The following is a 6000-nucleotide window of genomic DNA, read 5'->3' on the forward strand; positions in this document are numbered from 1 at the left end:
AGTTTTCAAAACAGCAACAAGTTTGGAAACACACATCGCCTGGAGACATCAGAAGAGGCAGAGGAAGAATGCAAAGAATATACGATGTTTCACCTAGCTGCAAAGGAGAGAGAACCGTATCAAGTCGACCTACAACTAAACGGAGTTCAGACGAGCATGGAAGTGGACACCGGCACTGCAGCTACGATCATCAATAAAGAAACCTATAAGAGAATCATTGATGGAAATTCTGCGAAGAATCGACCGCAGATGGGAACAACTAAAGTGAAACTCCGAACGTATACAGGTGAATTAGTCAAGGTCTTAGGAACTGTGAACGTTGTTGTAAAGTATGAGAAGCAAGAAGTGGAACTGCAAACACTCATAGTGGAAGGATCAGGGCCTAACTTACTGGGAAGGGACTGGCTGAGAGTTCTGAGACCCAACTGGAAGGAGCTGTTCGAAATCCAAGTTGACCGCCGACCGGTTAGCTCAGTTGGTAGAGTGCCGGACTACCGTGCGGGAGGTCGTTGGTTCAAACCCCGGCCGGACCACCACTCAGGGTCTTTAAATAACTGAGGAGAAAGTGCTGCCTTTGCTCCTTCGCTAGGCGCTCTATAATAACAAACAAACGCAATCACCAAGCCTGTTTAAATAGCATTGAATACACAAAGAAAGGGGAATATTAAAGCTCCACAGGCCCAGTTTTATGCCTTTTATTTCACCAACAAATACTTTTATATTATTTCCAAAGTCGAGGAAAGCTTACGTTTTTCACATCGAATAATTTTGCTCAGTAGCTACTAACGATTTAAACTGAATAGAATAAATCGAATTCCAGTTTTTGCAATTTCACTGACAATCTCTGCTCTGTATCATTATCGATCACACCAGAAGTTGAAATTTTAGGCGATCTAAATTCACTTCTCATTTTTCTCCTTTCTACTGAATTTCTTTGCCACCTCATCTCCAATTCGTTAGCTGTTGTCGCTAAAATAATTGAATATATTTATTCACATCCAGGAATTTTTTGAGGTTGTTGGACATCTAAGCTAAATTCTAAAAGAACACCTTCTGAGAAATTATCACGCCAAATAACTCATTGCGCATTTAAAAGAGACAAATCTCTGTCGCACTATCCCTGTATGAAGATTCGAATTTCATTGATATTCTCGTTAGCTTCCATGAGAGTTGTTATTTCTGTAGGCTCCTCTTGAACTGAAGACAGGCGAACTTAATGCTCTATTTATTTATGAAAAGTAATAGTCACAGTTTCTATAACAGAAATTCAACCCCAAAAGGTTTTCTCCTGCGCTCTATTGTTATAAACAAACGCAATTACCAAACCTGTTTAAATTGCATTCGTTACACAAAGAAAGGGAAATATTAAAGCTTTACAAGCCCAGTTTTTTGCCTTTTATTTCACCAACAAATTCTTTTATACCGTTTCCAAAGTCAAGGAAAGCTTACGTACTAGGGTACACGAGATTTAAAATAGAATAAATAATAGTAATAATAATAATAATATAAACGAATTCAGCTTCCTCAAATATTAATTGTAAAGCATGCAGCCGAAGGTTTGTTACTCTGGTGTCTATTAAGAAACTAAGAGAATGAAAGCTTTGTTTTTCGCAAGTAAAACAATTTCTTAGTTAAATTTTTCACTAGTTTGCCGATGCACATGTTCTCAATCAGAATCTCCACGCTCTACCATCATAATAAATCCAATTTGTTAGCTGTTATCGCTAAAATACTAAAATGCCTTTACTTTGGTTTAGAAATTTGTGACTGGTTGTTGAAAAGGTACAACAAACTCTAACAGGAAATTAATGAATACCTTCAAAGACATTATCGCCAAATACATCATTAGGCTTGTAAACAATACTCTGAAAAATCAAGAAATTTAACTGGGACTTACTTCTGGATGAAGAATTCGAGTTTCTTCAATATTCGTTTAACTTTTCCGAGAGAATTGCGACGCGGTAGTCTCTTGTTGAACTGAAAAGTGGTAACTGACAAAGAGTTCTATTCTTCTATTCATTATGTGCCCGTTGCTAGGCATAAATTCGAAACATGATACAATTTCAATTTTTACCAAATAACACAAACTGAAGTAATAATGCCAATCGCCATTTATTCAATGTAATTAAATTGTGCAAATATTTGACATGCATTGCTAATGTTATTTTAAAAGAAGGGCAAACCATTTGTCAAAGTCTGTCACTAATGAAACGCCTCCACAACACGTTGGCGAGAAAAGTTTGTAACCTATTCAGACTGATGAGTCGATTTAAAATGGTGTTTTATATTTTAACCTTGCAATGCCAAAAAAAAAAAAAATACAAAACAACAAACAAATTACGCAGATAGAAAGAAGAAAGAAAGAAATAATATCAGGGGAATTAAACAGAAGTCAAGTCTAACCTCAACCAAATCAATAGGAACCGTCGAAGCCACGAACAATCAAAGTACTATCTGTTAACATTCGCTTATTTATACTAGAATATAGGAGTCTGTTGTGTGCTGAATATAAACTTTTTTTTCAAGAATAGTATATTGTAATGTAATAAGCAACAGTAACTAGCATACACATTAGAAACGAAAATGATTATAAACAAACAGGGAAAAAGATTAATAGTATATACAGTGTCAGTTTTATTCCCTCGTTAATTAGTGGTTTTTAGTGTTATTTTCTAATAGATGAGGTTTACAAAGTTCACGAGCCGAAAAATTTGCTTTCCGATCCAAAAGTAATAAATTTGCTGGGCGTGTAAATGAATGAGTTAAAAGAGGATAGACCAACTCAGCTTGCCACAAAAATTATAAAACAGTTGAAACACAGAGAAGGAAACTATTTTTTGCGCGCGTGACGCTTACTTCGTGAGATTCCTCACCATTTTTGTGCATTTTCACTGAAAATCTCTGCTCTGTATCATTATCGATCACGCCAGAATTTGAAATTTTTCGGCGATCTAAATTCACTTCTCATTTTTCTGCTTTCTACTGAATTTCTTTGCCACCTCATCTCCAATTCGTTAGCTGTTGACGCTAAAATAATTGAATGTATTTATTCACATCCAGAAATTTTTTGAGGTTGTTGGACATCTAACCTAAATTCTAACGGGAAATAAACACCTTCTGTGAACTTATCACGCCAAATAACTCATTGCACATTTCAAAGAGACAAATCAATGTTGCACTATTCTGATAATCTTCGAGCTGGGACTTGCCCTTGTAGCTTTCATGAGGGTTGCGATTTCTGTAGGCTCCTCTTGAACTGAAGACAGGTGAACTTCATGTTCTATTCATTTATGAAAAGTAATAGTCTAAGTTCCTATAACAGAAATTCAATCTCATAACGTCTTCTCCTGCGCTCTATTGTTATAGACAAACGTAATTACCAAACCTGTTTAAATTGCATTGATTACAAGCCCAGTTTTATGCCTTTTGTTTCACCAACAAATTCTTTTATACTGTTTCCAAAGTCAAGGAAAGCTTACGTTTTACACATCGAATAATTTTACTCAGTAGCTGTACACACGATTTAAAATAGAATAAACGAATTCCGCTTCCTCATATATTCATTGTAAAGCGTGCAGCCGAAGGTTTGTTACTCTGGTGTGTATTAAGAATTTTAGAGAATGAAAACTTTGTTTTCCGCCAGAAAAACAATTTCTTGGCTAATTTTTCACTAGTTTGGAGCATTTTTACTTAGAATCTCCACGCTCTACCATCATAATCACACCACAAGTTGAAGTTTAGAGTTCTATAAATTCGTTGATTGTTTTTTGGCTATCTAATTTTGTCTGCGTCCTTTTCTTCTAAATCATCTCCAATTTGTTAGCTTTTGTCGCAAAAATACTAAAATGTCTTTTATCTAGGTTTAGAAATTTGTGACGTTGCTGAAGTCGAAAGGTGAATGAATATCTTTTGAGACCTTATCGCCAAATAATAATTTCACTTGTAAACAGGGCAGTTTCACACTACTCTGAATCAGAGGGCTTTGTGAGGCCACTCGTGAAGACCAAGCTTGTTGATTTTGGCGTATTTATACACGTTGGCCTTATTTCGGGCTATAGCGACACAAAAGGAGTCGTTGCCAGTATTTCACTATTTTTTCACGCGATTTCTCTGGAATTGGCTTAACCCGATGTCTCCCGGCTGCGAGATGTTGGAGTTTTTGCATAAATTTAATCTCAAGAACAAAAACATTAACTCTAATTGCGGTAGATAAAGAAAAACTGTAGGTTTCCTCATTAACTTCTTCTTAAACTAGAATAGTTAAATAAAAATGTTCTGATGTAAAAAGCGATGGTTACGTATCAAGTCATTGGCCACAAAACAACCTCCAAGCCGTCGCAGACTCGAGTTCACCTCTAATCTCGTAGTAAACTAATCAACCTGATATTCAAGATTTTGTTCACCCTCAAAGTTTTTGCTTATTAACTTTTTGTTTGTGTTATTTTTTGGTTTGCATTTTGGTGTACATTTTCACAAGAATTGCCTGGCGATATCCTTGGCTAGCTGTAGCCTGCGCACGGAGGGTACGCGGCAGAAGTTTTTTCTTGGGGTGCTTGTTGCTATGTATAGACTAGAACTGTGGTTATCCAAATTACATGTAGAGACGATGAGTTTTGCGAGAAAGAAAAGCTGAATTGAAAAAAAAAATAGACAAAGTAAAACAAGGTGAGCCAAATTTAAAAGAACGGGAAAGGGGAATCATAGCTCAATTTGTACTATGTAAGGTATCGAACGCACTCCTGTAATCTGCATTTGATTACCACTTGCCACAAATTAGTAGGATTTTGGTTCAAATAATCAGTTTAACAGAGGCTAAATAGCAACTTAACATTTGAAAACGACATTTTCGTACTGTATCGTTTATTTAGGCCTTGTAAAATACAGTTGATTTTACGTTTTGAGCGGAATTTACATTATGTCTTGGAAAGCGAAGAAATATATGCACAGCAGCAGAAAACACAGCCACGAAAACCAGTCATATAGTGTGTTCATATCGGTTCATATTTCGGAGAAACTGAACTGTTTTCGGTGACGCTCCTGATTCATGATTCGTGTCATTCATGCTTACGTTTATCAGTGTTTCTCATCAAATAGGGTAAAGGTTTGCCGTTCCCCTTGTGCAATTTATCAGCTTGTAACTGCAAGCATGAAAGCGATCAAAACCCAGACTGAACCCAACCCAAGCTATTTTCCCAAGGGGAGCTTTGGGGAAGAGGTCTAGTGTAACCGCACCTTTTGAGAACAACAAAGGCCCTGCACGTGCGTTATGAATTTTGGTACATTTCTCCACCTTGCTCGGCCAAACAACAACGTGAAATAACCAAATTCAAAGTTTTGTGGAGAACGTGAGCACATGACGGTAAATTTTTTAATCTCCTTCTCAACTTGAACGCCGTTTCCACCTGTTATGTTATTGGATAGTTCGGCCACATTGTACAAGTTGAACGAATTGGAACAATCGCGAAGTAGTACAAGTAACGCCAACTTATATTTTCAAGCGACGTTTTTGTTGTCGTTGCCGTTGTGGTTTCTTAAAGTCCCTAATATACTTCCAACGCTATGCGTCTCCACACGTAAAAAACACAAAATTTAACTGGGACTTACCCTTGTATGAAAGGCTCGAGTTTCTTTAATATTCTCTTTAACTTCCTTGAGTTTTGCGACTCGTGTAGACTCTTCTTGAACTGAAGACCGGTAACTGACGTATGTTTCTATTCATTATAGGACCATTGGTAGGCATGGTTTCGAAAATACAATTTCAATATCAAAAGCGTTCCCTCATACGCTCTATTTATTTTTACCAAAAAACGCCAATCACTAAATGTAATGAAATTGTTGGTGAGTTGTTAGATGGTCAAGGATACTGTTCCAATCTTATTGAATTGTTAATGTCATCAAGAAGCACAATCATTTGTCAAAGTCTGTCACTGATCTTTAAACGCCTCCACAACACGTTGGCAAGAAAAGTTTGTAATCTTTTCAGACTGATGAGCTGATTGA

This window comes from Pavona decussata, unplaced genomic scaffold (assembly GCF_977016875.1).
Source record: "Pavona decussata unplaced genomic scaffold, jaPavDecu1.1 SCAFFOLD_12, whole genome shotgun sequence".
Classification (NCBI taxonomy): Eukaryota; Metazoa; Cnidaria; class Anthozoa; order Scleractinia; family Agariciidae; genus Pavona; species Pavona decussata.